Source organism: Rattus rattus, chromosome 5 (assembly GCF_011064425.1).
Source record: "Rattus rattus isolate New Zealand chromosome 5, Rrattus_CSIRO_v1, whole genome shotgun sequence".
Taxonomy (NCBI): domain Eukaryota; kingdom Metazoa; phylum Chordata; class Mammalia; order Rodentia; family Muridae; genus Rattus; species Rattus rattus.
Window position 1 is genome coordinate 75,215,327 of NC_046158.1, and position 16,206 is coordinate 75,231,532.

At 34.9% G+C, this 16,206-nt stretch overlaps 1 long non-coding RNA gene across 1 annotated transcript in view; it reads left to right on the forward strand.

Annotated features, from left to right (window-relative positions):
- Window positions 1–16,206, forward strand: part of LOC116900506 — an 82,702-nt gene that overhangs the window by 40,379 nt on the left and 26,117 nt on the right. The window contains exon 2 of the long non-coding RNA XR_004387932.1: window positions 739–851. This is a non-coding gene — a long non-coding RNA (uncharacterized LOC116900506). The remainder of the gene's footprint in view (window positions 1–738; window positions 852–16,206) is intronic.

Consider the following 16,206-nt stretch of genomic DNA (forward strand, 5'->3'; position numbering starts at 1 on the left):
ATACAGGATTGATATTTTTGAAGAAAAGCATTTTCTGCAATGGGAAATTGTGTGTGGTTGCGTGTGTGTGTGTGTGTGTGTGTGTGTGTTTAATGTACCTCCAATGACAGTGAAACATCTGTAATTCAACTTGTTACATGTCAGTCAGATTTCCAAGGCAATGCCCTTTTAATTTTTTATACATTCAACAGTTTGGTTATGCTGCTTATGGACTGATAAATTTCCTCAGTCTCTAAGTTCAAAGATGAATCAAGTTTATGAATTGATGTGTTATCTCTACAACTAGTGAGCATAAGTTTAAACAATGAACTTGCCCTTTTTTCTAGTATTATGACATATTTTTACATCCAAGAATACATGGAGTATAGAAAGTCACATAAAGAGCAATATCATCTCTTCTATTTTGAAGGAACAAATATGGTATACCATAATTTTAGCTACACTTTGACAATGAGATAATTATATTTTTTCATTTATTTTGTATAATTCCATATATTTTAGAACAGTTTTGTAATTCACTCTTATCTCTTTACTCTCCCCTCTACCTTTTCCATTTGTTCCCTTTTTCTAAATGTGATTCCCATCCTATTTTCATGTACTCTTCCTCTATGTACCCTACTGAGTTTAATTAGCGCTAACTGCTAAAACATGGATGAGGTTGTTGTCTTTTAATGTTTGATGCTCCAATGTCTTATCTATCTAAAACTTGACTCTGGTTTGTTACTTTCTAATTTACAGCCCTTTGGACGTGCGCATGATATATAATGCAATAGATCTCTCCAGCATCAGTGATGTGGATATGATGTCCTATAATAAAGAATGAAATCTCTGTGGCAAGCATGACAGAAAATGTAAGTATGTAATCTATTTTAGTTATCTTCTAGACATCATTCATCAACCACTTTCTTACGGCAGCGTTACTGCCTTTTCAGTCTTTCCTGAAGGTTGTAAGCAGTATGGTGGCAAGATATCTTTAGACGATCCATTTTCATTGTCATCACCATATGGGATTTGTCATCCAAGAGTGGGCTGGAAAGTATGAAAAGGAAAAAAAATAAATTATTCTTTTTTCATTTAATCTGCCAAGATCCTGATAAAATGTGTCTTTTCCTTACTACTTTAATTTGCCTGGCTTGTTTTAAACACATGGTAAACTTGAATATGTGAAGTTATAGCAAGATAGCAAACAGTGTGTAGAAAGAAAGTGTAGCAATAAGATTACTTTCTACTTCTATTATTATTGGGTTTGCTCGAGCCAGAGATTTATAATAAGCAAGATAGAGGAACAAAAATATTCTTTGAATTGAACTGCAGTGAGATCTTCAAATTAATTTCTTTTTGATGTGAGGAAAATGAACCTTTTAAATGTGTGAGTGTTATATAAACGATTTCCAAAGATGAAAAGGAAAGAAACCTTTTCACCTGCAACCTTACTCATGCTAAATAGTTTAAATGAATGCAAATTATCATTGTAGATATTCAAGAACTATCTATAGAGAATATGCAAATGAAAGAATAGTGATGAAAAAGTAGATCATAAAACTATCATTTGAATGAGTACCTTGTCTTAGTTCATCTTCCTAACCTTAACATTACTGACATTTGAATTAAACAATCCTCCATTGTGAGGACCCATCCTGCTATGTATAGGATATGGGTAAAGTCTTTGCTCTCTTCTAATTCAATATAAGTAGAAACCCTCCTCCTCCAGTGATGACCACTAAAAATTCACTCAGACATGATGAAATAACCTTTGGTGGATAAAATAGTACACAGTAGTGGAGTATCATTGTTTTAAGACTTGGTGGTTTTCTGAAGTATTTCCTTATATTTTGTCTAGTTCTAAAGTCATATGAATCATTACAGAAGTTAAAATCAGTTATAAATGAAGAATATTAATCATTGGAACAGTAAATTATTCAAATAGCAACTATTTAGTAGTATAATTATGATTGTGACACTTATTTTTAATCTTCAAAATATTTTTTGGTTTTTCCTGCTAGTTTTTAATTGTTTTGTGTACCACAATCAACATTATGTATCACAAAACCCCAGGATACATGCAATAAGTGTGTAATTTCAAAGTTGTAGAACCAATGATGATTTACTACCGTGCTCCTTGGAGATGCTGCTCTTGCTACCCTAGGGAATGAGAATATATATGAAAAACAAGAGGAATAGGGGAATCAGAAGCATATTTGGTTATCATTTAAAATTTGTATAATTCATGTAAAATAACAATATCTTTTCATGATTCTAGATAACATTCAGTATTGCCATATTATTTTGAGGCTCCTATTGAAGAGAAAAATGATGTTATGATAAAAGCTGTTGATAATGAGTCTGGAAGATAAACTAGAAAGATTAGATTTCAAACGCTCTAATAAGGTACTTTGTAATATCTTTTATAGAAATGGTTTATATCCTACTATCACTGAGGCATTTTACTTTACTTCAATTAGGATGAAAATGACATTGATACCTTAGAGTTTTCTTCTCAGATTCCTGTGACTCAATAGAACATAACCTGTCAGTAAACTTCAGCGTCTTATGCTAGGATCTCAGCTCTTGTATTTTCATCATTGTCAAGTTGGAAAGTTGAACTTCTCATCTTTTGAACTCATATGTTCTAGTTCTGTTATTCCTCACTCTTCACCAGCAGTAAGTGAAATCAGAATGGAGTTTAAACCTTTTGATATGTGCATATCAGAACACAAATTGCTTTACCAATTTAATAATTGATCAACCAGCTAAAATGTCCAAATTTTTTTAAATAAAAATATGTTTTTATTGAAAAAATGACCATGAATGGAATTTATGCATCATAATAAATAAAAAAGCCAAGAAAATAAAGTAGTCGCTGCCACAGAGAAGAAAGATAAATATTAATTATGTTTACTAAGCAACAATGGAGGCTATTAGGGGAAACTTACTAGTAGCAACATCCTGAAAGAATGATATTCCATTCCTCATGAGTTTTGAACTGAGAGTAGACCCTCAGTGTGGTATTGTGCCTTAACACCATGTTCCTACCTATGACTTTATTCTTCTTTGGTTGTGTGTAGGTAAACATAGCTGATGTGAGTTCATGAGGTCAGTAGACATGCCATGTTCAAAAGACAATATTTCACAGGTCTCTTCTGAATTTTCCTTCTCATGTTTTTCCTGTCTTTTCTTCCAAGATGTTTCCTAACCCTGGAAGAGTTGGGATATGGGTTAGAATATTCATCTATGGCTGAACCCTTGGTCTTTTCACAAGATTGTGAACAATTAGGCACTTAACTGTAGGTCACTGTAGGCAAAAGATTCTCTGAATTCCTCTACCCCTAATTTGATAAAATTCCCATAAATATATTGGAATTCAAATTGATGTAAAATATTAATATTTGGTGGTAAGTAAAGAGAATCTGGGGGTGGTGACACAGTCCTTTAATCCCAGTACTTGAGAGAGAAAGGCAAGTGATTTTTGAGTTCAAGGCCAGTCTGATTGTGATGGCTATTCCTAGTTGTCAACAAGGCTACATCTAGAATGAAATAAGATGAGAAATGGATGGCATATCTGTGATCCAGTTCTGTGAAAAGCTTAGGCCCAGGCAAGGTAGTTCATACCTTTAATCCCAGGAGACAGAGGAAGCAGATATCTGAGTTCAAGGTCAGCCTAGGACAGAGCCAGTTCCAAATCCAGTCATAGTGCTACACACTTTTAACTTTTTTTTAACTTTTATACCTTCTGCTGGAGGCCTACATAAGGACAACGGAAAATGACAGTGTTCATTCTGCTTTATCTGCTTGCACTTATTTGCCAGCACATCTATTGGAACTTACTTCTTCAGGATTACAGTTTATATAGAAGACCAGCTAAACACCTAGCCTCATGGAATTGACTCTTGGATTTCCCATTTAGAGATGATCATTGTTGGTTTAGTTGGACTGCAGACTGTAAGTCATTCCAAACATTTCCCTTAATATAAAGAGACTTATGTAACTCTAGAGAACCCTGATCTATAGAGCAAGTCTCAGGACAAAACAACAGAAAGAAACTCTGTCTCAAAATTTAAAAAATTGGAGCTGAGCACAGTAGTTTATACTAATACATGTAATCTACTGTACTCCCTGTTCTGTAGGATCAGAGGGAACAACTTTAAAAGGCCATTCTCTACAGGAATGAGATCAATTTGTGATTTAATTAATTATTACATAATTTAGTGTTAATTTACATATCTTAAAATAAGTAAACAAAAATTTCTAAGGAGGAAAAAACAATGAAATAAAAAGAAAAATCCATAGAAAGGCAGATTGAAGGCCCTGAAGTGAATGGGAACCCCACAAGAGGACCAACAGAGTCAACTAACCTGGATCTCTCAGAACTCTGAGACTGAGCCACCAACCAAAGAACACACAGGGACCAGAATGAGGCCCCTTCCTGGCGGAGACATGAAGACTAGGCTTCATGTTTACCACGTAAGCATTTGATAGAATTAACAGCTTTTCTTCCTTTTCTTGGCTGAAATAAAAGAATAAATATTTAAAGGAAAGAGCTTCATTCTTTGTCTATATAGAGGCATGTTTCTTTCAGTCTTCTTTTACTGTACAACATCTCTGTTTTCAACTGAGTATAACATTAGAGACAATTTTTGTAGATTTGCAAATCTCCAGCAGTCTTTGTGAGTCACTTAACCATAGCAACAGGAGATCTAATCATTGACCAGATCACGAGATTCTCATGGATTTATGTTTGTCCTTCACTGTGGCTCACAATGAGTCATATTTTAAAAAAGAAAACACTGTGTATGAAGAAGGGGTCTCATAGCAATGAGGTTTTCGCAATTGAAAGATCATTGCTATAATTTTCTGGAAGATAAATGAAAATTGTTAGATACTTATGTAAATTGCCCTTTATCTCTAGTGTAGACATGTTCTAGTTAGCCACAGTGGGTCCCAATTTCAAGAAAATATTACCTAGGAAATTGGCAGATAGCACAAGTGAGAAAACAGGAAACGATAACATTATTCTCTCATGGGTTCTTTATAGTCATCAGAACTATGTTCATTGAAAAATATTGCCAAGATAATATTTAGTTAAAAATAATATGGGCATTTTGAAGAACAGTGTGCTGCAGTACTGAGTATAAGGCCATAAATGACCCAGAAGAGTCTTGGCATGACCACACATAGCTTGCCTTAGCTAGAACAAATATTATTTTATTTTCCCATCTTAGTCTTTGCATCTGAAAATGGCAGAGGAAATGTATTTGCACTTACCTTTCAACAAATGTTTTACACATGAGGAGGTGGTTCATCAACTTATAAGATACATTCTGTTTCTCAATAAATACATATTATCTTTGTGTATTCAGCAATCCAAGACAGTTTGTCTTATACTGTTATCCATGTGTAGTGTTCACATGTAATCAATAGCAAATGATATATTAATGGTGTCAGAAATTTATCACCTTCTAGGTAGCATTTTTCTTTGCTTAGATATGAATCATTCAGTAAGCCTTTCTTTGGAGCAGTTTATATGCCTACCACAATGCAGCATGTTTTCAAGACAAAAGAAAAAAATACTACATGTATTGGGTAGAAAAATCAGTAAATAAATTCATTCAGGTTTAAAGTAATAATCTCATTCTTAAAGTGGCAATTATGAAATCTACATATTCTATTTTACAATCAGAAGTAATGTCTGGCTTTATTAATTCATTTAATATAAAATTTTCCATGTCTAAATATTGCATACAGATATACTGTATAATTGGAAGTATAAAATCAAATCAAAGGTTACATATAAGCACAAGTATGATATATAAGAAGAAATTTGTGCTTAATTTATATAATAAAAACTATCAATGAAGATTTCTAGTTCTGTCTCAGAAAACATGTGGGTGTTACTTTAATCATAGTCAAGGTTGTCAGTGTATTGGCAGCTTTGATTGGGTATTTTCCTAGAGTACTGATGGTAGATATTATTAATAAGTATTGGTAAGAAAGAATTTGTTCATAAGACTGTTTAACTGGCTGAAGAGATGACTCAGTGTTTCAGAGTATGTGCTTCATTTCTGCTTAATACAGATTCTGATCCCAGCATCCGTAATTGACCGCTTATAACACCTCTAACTCTAGTTGTGGAAGATAACAACTGACATCCTCCTCTGGAGTCTGTAGGTACCCAAAAAATATGTGATGAATATATATTCAGGAATACTACCAAGTGAATCAAGGACCTCAAGATAAAACCAGACAAACTAAATCTAATAGAAGAGGAAGTGGGAAAGAGCCTTGAACCCATTAGCACCAGGGGAAATTTCCTAAAGAGAACTCCCATGGCTCATGCTCTAAAATCAAGAATTGATAAATGTGGGCTGGCGAGATGGCTCAGCTCTTCCAACGGTCCTGGGTTCAATTCCCAGCAACCAAATGGTGACTCACAACCATCTGTAATGAAATCTGGTGCCCTTTTCTGGCCTGCAGGCATACATGCAGGCAGAAAGCTGTATGATGTATACATAATAAATATTATAAAAAAAAGAATTGATAAATAGCACCTCATGAAACTGGAAGTCTTCTGTAAGGCAAAGAATATAGTCAATAAAACAAATTGGCAACCTGCAGATCGGGAAAAACTGGGAAAAAAATCTTCCACTGCCCTCACATCTGATAGAGGGCTAATATCCAAAATATAAAAAGAACTCAAGAAGCTAATCACCAAAAAAACCAAACCACCCAATCAAAGAATGGGGTATAGATCTAAACCAAGAATTTACAACAGGAAATCATGAATGGCTGAGAAGCATGGAATGAAATATTCAAAGTCTTTAGTGATCAGAGAAATGCAAATCAAAAGGACCCTGAGACTCCACCTTACAGCAGTCAGAATGGCTAAGATCAAAACCTCAGGTGACAACAAATGTTGGTGAAGATGTGGAGAAGGAGGAACAGTCAGTCCACCATTGCTGATGGGATTGCAAACTGGTACAACCATTCTGGAAATCAATTTGGAGGTTCCTCAGAGAATTGGAAATAGACCTACCTAAAGATCCAGAAATACCACTCTTGGGAATATAGCCAAAAGACACCCCACCATGCCACAGGGACACATGTTTCACTATGTTCATAGCAGCTTTATTTGTGATAGCTAGAAGCGGGAAACAACCCAGATGTCCCATGACAGAAGAATGGATTCAGAAAATGTGGTTCATTTATACAGTGGAATACTACTCTGCTATTAAGAAGAAGGATATTCTGAGTTTTTCAGGCAAATGGATGGAACTAGAAAATATCTTGAGTGAGGTAACTCAGAACTAAAATGGCATGCATGGCATGTTCTCACTACTAAGTTAATATTGACAAAAAAAAAAAAAAAGGACAGAATACCCAAGATATAGTCCTTAGAACTCAAAAAGGTCAATAAGCTGAGGATTCCTCATTCCCACTTGGGAGGGAGAAGAAAGCAACCACAATGGAGGAGAGATGGAGGAGCAGGGAAGGGAAAGGGAATTGGGGTTGGGGGAAAGAGGAACATAATCTGGTATGGGGTAGGGGAAAAGGACTGAAGCCCTGGGGGCCAGCAGAAAGAATGGAAACAGGTGACCTTGAGAGGAAGGAGGTTGGAAGGACCTTCTATAAAGTACCAGAAATCTGGGAAGTAAGAGAGTCTCAAGACACAAAGCAGAGTACCCTAGATTAAATGCCCCATGGTGGGGAGAGAGAACCTGTAGAGATCACCTACAGCAGAAAGACAGAGCTTTAAAAGAAGGATGAGTTTACTATCCCATACTCAAAGCTCTGACCCATATTTCTTTCTGCCTGAAAGAAAATGAAGGAATGGAAATGAAGAAAAGCCTGAAGGAAAGAAGGTCCACCAATAGGCCCAAAGGGAGATCAAGCTCAAGGGAAGGCCCCAAGACCTGAAACCATTACTCAGGCTATGTAGTTTTCATGAAAAGGGACCTATTATGACTGCCCTCCAAAAGACCCAAAAAGACTCTGAAAGAGTCTGATGCAGATATGTCACCAAACCAATGAACAGAAGTCGCTGACCCCTCTAGTTTCTGAAGTAGGTAATAGCTGGAGGAAGCTGAGGAGGAGGCCAACCCTATAGGAGGACTAGCCATATCAACCTGGACCCCCGAGATTTTTCAGACACTGGATCACTAACTAGGCAGCATACACCAACTAAGATGAGGCCTCCAACACGTACACAGCAGAGGAATCCGGGGTGTGGGTTTAGAAGATAAGGTGCAAGTAACCCTCAAGAGTTTGGAGGCCTCAGGAAGTTTAGAGGTCTTGTTGGGTGAGTGGGGTGGGGATATCCTTGTGAAGACAAGGGCATGGGGTAGGCGTGGAGGCTGTATGGGATGTGGAACTATTGGGGGTGGGAGTTGGACCACGAGGGGAGTTAAATATGGATTGTAAAAACAAATAAACAATAAAATAAATAAATAAAATTAAACAAACATGAACAAACAGGACACCAGTCTAGCCTGAACGATATAGTGAGTCTCAAACCAAGTGAAGCTAGAAAAACAAAGCCTTATCATCATTTGTAGTTTTGCTACAAATTCTCAAACAAAATTTTGTATGGAAAACTGTATTATGGCAAATTAGTACCAACTGTTATTTGTTAATCACTTATTACAAACTAGAGCATCATCCATGCCATATCATTTCATTGTCTCCTCCCATACATGGCAGAAATTCTCTTCCATGGATGACACATAGAGAAGAGAGTATTTGAAATGGATACCAGACACAAGGGTCATAGAAAAGAACTAATATTCAAGTTCAAATGTGTCACACTCTAAAACCTGGTATAAAGACATATTCCATACTAGGGTTTTATGAAGTTTCTTGCCTACATATTATAATTTCTAAAAGATAAAGCACTTTATGATGAAAGTGATTAGAATTGGTGATATACTTTAAAAAATGACTCTGAAATCTAATTTTTGAAATGACAGGCTAGAATATGTATACCCCAATTGAACTTAGGAGATATCCTCTGGTGATAAACTAGCTAGGAGCTTAGAAGACTCTGAAAGGGGGGAAAGTTTGTTTTTAAAAACTGTTTTTAAACATATTCTAGCTATTTAATGTTATGTATGCATAATATCCACATCCAGTACTTTCGAAAATTTATTTACCTATTTATTTTACATCCCAATACTAGTGCTCACCTTTAGTACACCTTCACACAGATCCTCCCTTACCCCTACATCCAGTACTTATAAGAGCAGAGAATGGGGCTGTTGTGGTAGAAACTAAAACAGGAAGCTATGCCTATTGGCTTCTGCTTCTCTCCTTTTCCCAGCATTGGGTCTTATGCATGTTAGACAAGTGCATTATAGCACATAAGGTCACTACTACCACTGAAACTTATGTGATAGCAGGTAGAATTTGGAGACAAGAAGTGAGGAGAAACAAAATAAGTTACTTTGTAGCTGATATAGTTTATATTACCATGTCTTCTACTTTTTATCACTTGTCATTTTATCCTTATCAGCTACTTTAAGCACATGGTGTGTCAAAGTTGCAAAGTTGACAATAAATAAACCATCATTTTGATACATTTAAATCCTCATAGTTTCATTTTTGTATTCTTTTCTTCCTCTTCAGCAATCAAGACACCCAACATGAAAATATTTATGGAACAATTTATGAGGAAATTGAAGAAATAAGGATGAATAATGGGAGGATCAACAGGGTTAAATTTGTTTTTGATTACAAGCAAATAATAGTAATATAAGCTGTGTGTGTCTGCCTGTGTGTGTGTGTGTGTGTGTTTGTGTGTGTGTGTTTGCACACATGACATTTGAATAACGTCTCCTATTCAGTACATGAAAATTTATTCATTTTTCATATGTTATAATCTTTTTATGTCAGAGTGTGATAAATTATCAATACATCTGATTTAAATGATTAATTTGTACTAAATTTATTGTATTCCTTTTAACATAGACAATTCTAAAAGAGCCTGACTACATTTTTTTCTATCTTTGTCTTACTAACATGAGAATTATTTTGAATTACATTATTATTGAATTAAAGTGTTCACTGCCTTTGTGTACATATTTCTAAGTTTGCTTTAAGGTGGAGACAAAGAAGGGCCCTTAAAATTTGGGATCCTCCCAGAATTTTTATGAAGATAGTACTTGGATGAAGTAGTACTTTGGATGAGTTTTGTGCAAATTTATTGCATTCTTCTCATAGTAGTACTTAATGTGTAAGTTGTAAAAGATGCCGAAATTATAGAGCTATCATTCACTGGAGATGGGAAGAGTGAATGAACAAATAAATGTTCAGTAGTCTTTTTATTACTAGTTTTAGCACAGATATTTATGGAGAGGAATGAATACCTGAGCAGAAGCCCTTGTGGTAGCGATGGATTATTGATGATATATTCAATTAATTTGGAAACAAAACAATTTTCATATACTATCTGGGAAGTCAAATTTGTTTCATCATAAGTTAAAAATATAGAGTTTTAAGACATCATAGTATGAAGTTTGATAGACTGAGGGGGCCAATATATTTTAAGGAATATAGTTGATAACATATATATTCACAAATTATTCAATTCCAAAAATAAAACCAACAAAATGTCATTAGTTTCCCACATGACCAGGTGATCTAATATTTTTGATGTATTATTAATGCACCATCAATATAATACTTAAGGGTCATGCTTATTATTAGAATCAAATTGAATGACTTAATTTTATAAACAATATAAGTTAGACTCATTGGATTATGTGAAAAGCTTTTTTTATCTAGTGCTTTCATAAAAACCTGCAGTAAAATAATATAAAAAACCTCATTAGTGTAAAAAAATCACCAAACAAATATTTGTCAGTTTATTTTTTCTTAATATTCATTTACCTATCAACATACCTAAGGAAAAAAATATAAAAGCGTATAGAGACTGTGTTATGCTAAGATGGTCTGTAAGGATTCCCTCAAAACTGTGATACAATATATTTACATAATGCTGCCTGGAAGCCTAACCCAATTATTTGTGCAACAGTTGTATAAGGGCATACTGATTTGCCTGGCCTTTTCTCATTTATCTCACAATAACTTGCTCCTTCAATGGTCAAATGCTGAGTGAATGGAAGGTGTATTGTTTGACATTTTTAATATACTTATGTGTTTATTATGTACTGATTTTTAAAAGTAACTCTGCTCACAACCAAGGCATCAGGAAATGCAAAATCAAGTATTGGACTGAATAGTCAAAGCCCACAGCTACTGTTCTCTCCTTGATTTGTTCATGTCTGTATTTCACCTGACTTAAAGTGGTAGCCAACAATTGTCGTCAGAGTTGAATGTGTTATTAGAAAAATGTAAACTTAACATTTAGAAAAACGAGATAATTTAGTATACACAGTAGAAACCATACATGTAATATGTGAAAAACTTTTACAGGGCACTACTGACTAATTTACTAAGAGGTATACTTTTAATTATCATCAAAAGTATTACTTTCCTTCCATAGTTTCATTGTTCGCACAGGCCAAACTTTAAAGACAACAGCATAGAGAAGAATAAGATATATTGTTTCTCTTAAGAAGAGAAAACTTCATGTAAAATTAGATTTTTCATAACATTCTCTAACGCCAGTTATTTTGACAGTAAATAGGCACTGGATGCTCAATATCAACATGACATTCTGCATATCTAGACAAATGGAGTTAGGATACTAATATATACATTTAGTAAAATATTCAGATCTGAAAAGATTTGAACTATATCCATCCTGATTAAATTCTTATGGTAAATAGCCTTATTGTTGCCACTGAAGTACTGTATTCTTTGTGAACTAACTTCTATTGAGGTACAGTTTTTTTCCATTGCTTCAAAATTGCCTAGCTTTCACTACCATGGGAACAATAGAGTTGCTTAATAAGTTCATGCACATCAGACATCTTAAGAAACAAAGCTAGAGAAAGATTTAAAGGAGCTGAAGGGGCTTGCAACCCCATAAGAACAACACTAACCAACCAGAGCTCCCAGGGACTAAACCACCATCCAAAGAGTATACCTGGATAAACCTCCAGCTGCATATGTAGCAAAGGATGGCCTTTATGGGCACCAATGGGAGGAGAAGCCCTTGGTCCTGCCAAGTCTGGACCTGCCCTAGTGTAGGGTAATGTCAGAGCAGGAAGGGGTTTGGTTGGCAAGGGGGAACACCCTTATAGAAGAAGGGAAGGGGGATGGGATAGGGGCTTATGGACAGGAAACCGGGAAAGGGAATAACATTTGAAATGTAAATAAAAAGATCCAATAAGAAAATTAAAAAATGGAAAGAAAAAAAAAACAAAGTATGGCAAGAACTAGATAGAAGTTTCCCAAGGACTTCCCCTTCCACTGGTGATCCAACAAGGCTATTCACTGCTACATATGCAGCTGGAGCCCAGGGTCCGTCGATGCATAGTCTTTTGGTAGTGGTTTAGTTCCTGGAAGCTCTGGTTGGTTGGCATTGTTGTTCTTATGGGATTGCAAGCCCCTTCAGCTCTTTCAATTCTTCCTCTAACACCCCCAAAGGGGGTCCTGTCCTTAGTTCAGTGGTTTGCTGCTAGCATTCACCTCTGTATTTGACCAGTGCAGGGGAATGTGGGAGGGTAGTGGTAGTGGTGGTGGTGGTAAGTGGAGGTGGGGGGTGGGGTGGGGTGGGGTGGTGGGTGGGGTTGGGGGGGTGTAGAATTGTGGGAGGGAGGGGTGGACGGGCAGGGAACACCCATATGGGGGAGGGGAAGGGGATTGGGGGGCTTATGGACAGGAAACCAGTAAAGGGAATAACATTTGAAATGCAAATAAAGAAATGTATCTAATAAAAAATAAAATTATAAAAAAAAGAAGTTTACCAAGGAAAAGTATCCTAAAAACAGAGTCAGAAAATGAGAGAAAAGCATTTAATTTAATTTTTCCAAATAATCTGATTGATTATTTCATTAGTAACTTTTCTCTGTTGGCAGTGGGTTTAAGGCCCCTGTGAGATGGAAGGACTCAGTATTGAAACAATAAACTGTCAATCCAGGTGAAATTGGCACATGCATAGGAAATATTGGGTAGAAATACTGTGTTCACACACTCAGACTATTTTAGCATTTGCTTATTAATGAAGTTTCTCTGACAAGTATACAGTTTTCCTCCTGTGCCTTCTACTTTTATCTTTTGAAACAATTCCTGATGCTTAATTTCTGATAAATGATAAAAAAGAATATAAATAATAAATATGAATAAGTAACATTATATATACATATATATGTTTATATATACACACTGCTATTTTATCTTACTAAATGTGATGATAAATGCTTGTCTGCTGTTTTTAATACATCCAATGGGAATTCAGAAGGCAACTCTCAATGGCTTTGGAATGGCTTAGAGATGCTAGTATCATTGTATTAAAAACCTGAAAAATGTTTCTCCAGACTGTTTTCTGGAGTCAATTAACTTTAGGGAGAGTTAGGAAATTAATGCTTTTGTCATTTTATCATAATTCCCGGTTTATATTAGCTCAATAAGTGATGTGTATATCTTAAAGTAAAAGTTTGTTCCTAGCTATAATGCTTTCAGATGTTACTGTACTGTGAGATGTTGCTGGACATGCATCAGCACTTACAAATTTAATTAAAGACACTGGATATATCGATAGTGCAGTTTGAGCTGTAGGCTACCTAAGGGCTTCAGACGGTCATCTGGAAAGTGTCACACATAAGCTTTAACCATCGTTTTCTGGGACTTTGAGAACTGACTTGGTTAATTCATCAGAAAGTTTCCCAGGACTCTAAGATTTGTATTTCTTATGATTCATAGAAAAACTAGACTGATTTTTTCCTTAACCTTGCCATAATATTTTAAAGTTAAAGAAATCGCATAAATTTTTGCTTTCTACAGAATAATATAATATAGGTAGTGAACATTCAAGCACAATATGATAGCTACCCCTCTGGATGACAGAACTATATAATCCAGGATGGTTGACTTGCATTCCCTGGGGTGACCCAAAGCCTCAGATTTTTTATTTGTTTATTTGTTTGTTTTGTTTTCTTTTTCTCTTTTCATTTGTGGTAACATAAACTTACAACTTCCAGTTACTCCAACTCTGGTCTCTTTCTTTTTCTTTTCATCTTATTAACTTGGGTATTTCTTATTTACATTTTGATTGTTATTCCTTTCGGTTTCCCCGCCAGCATCCCCCAACCTCACCTCCTTCTCCAGGAAAGGGGAGAGTTTCAAATTTTTCACCAGGGAGATATTTTTTTCAGTTGACTTAAGGGGAAAATGGTTTGTTTGGCTTCTCTACAACCCACTGTCAGGAATCGAGACATGAGTTTGGTACACTAAACTGTGTCCTGCCATCTCTATTGCAAATGGCTGTCAAGATCTTAACATTCTTATTTCATGATGTGAATTTCATACATGGAAACTTTACAGTGATGTCATTAGTGTGAATAATCCACAGATACAATTGTACAAATATAAAACAAAGACATATACAAAATCCAGCTACCTCTAAGCTCTTTACAGAGACACGTACATAGCCATCAACCCATATCTAACAGTTTACTGAATCTGGATTACAATGTCAAGAAATCCCTGTTCTTAAATTATCCTATTCGTGATACTTCATTGTGGCTATTTTTGTATCTGAAGTTAGGTATATAAATGAATATATGTATATATATAATTTTTTACATATATATTTATATTTATTTACTTATTTTACCCATTTCCGTTGGTCAGTTGTGTTTTGGCAAACATCTGGTGCATTTCTAGGATGTTCTACTTTTTGGTTATTTTAATTACACACACACACACACACACACACACACCTATGTAGATAATTAAATTTTCTCATTATAAAATTTTCATTTAGATAGATTTGAATTGTTTGAGTCTAAACAACATGTCCTTTTTATTAATAACCAATTATTGTCATTGAATAAGTAACTGTCCCCAGGTAATGGAAATTTCTTAGAGATGGAACATAGTACAAGCTTAACTGATTTCTGGTCTTTGAATAAATGAAGGTTCAAAGGTTATCGAAAATGTATTTATTACACAGGAAACATATCACAGGTTAAATATTACAAGCTCAGCCTTTACCGTGTTCATAGACAAATTATATAACTTTCTGGTTTTAGTGATTTTTTAAGACAATTATTATTTATTGAGATAGGGTTTTTGTGTTGCTTTAGGTGGCCCAGATTTGTTTATAGATTAGACTGGCTTTAGCCTCAAAAGAAACTTTACTGTCCTTTCCTTTTTCTCCTAAGCATTGAGAATGAAGGCCTGGATTTATTTTTTCATGTGAATATCCTTAAAATATTTATATTGATTTTCATTTATTTTTCATCTATACTTAAAAACATTTACATAAATTTCTATTCATTTTTCTTTACTTGGAGGTTAATATCTCTGAGCATAAATATACTTGCATCTTCTTTCTTTGTATATAAATTAAATTAATATACTTTTTAGGGATTTTTATCTAAAACAAAAACAAGAGCAACAGCAACAACAAAAAACAAGCAAAAAAAAAAACCCAAAAAAACCTTTTGAGAATTTCAATAATATTATTACTACTAAATTAAGTCATTTTAATATGCCAGATGATTTATCAGCCTGCTTTTCCACCTGTGGATATACTCCACTGGCTGCTATACACACATTTGATTTATCATGTTCTATAAGCTCCATATATTACCTTGATCACCTCATAAAATCTGCACTGGTTCTTCCTTTCCTTCACATTTTATTTTGGTTAATGACAACAACATTTATATGCTTTCCCAAGGCTAGACATAACCCTCCTTGCTGAATATTTCTTTGTTGTTTACTATAGAACTGATTCATTATTATACCTGATAATTTTCTCACTATCACTCAAATAGATTCATAAGTCTTGTGTTTACCATCATTAGAATTTAACAATTAGACCCTAATCTACTTCTTTTCATATTTGACCTTCCTAGTTGTCCCCATGTATACGCAGAACGGGGTAGATCTATTTGAGTGATAGTGAGAAAGGAATTATCAGGCTGAATCAATTCTAACAAAAAAGTAACAGAAAAGTATCGTCTTCAAATAAAATGAAAGGGACAGTGATTGGAGAAGGATGGGGAAACAGGATTAAGACAATAATAGTCTTTCTTATTCTTTATTTCCTCACCCCACCCCCAGCACACACCCCACACCCCA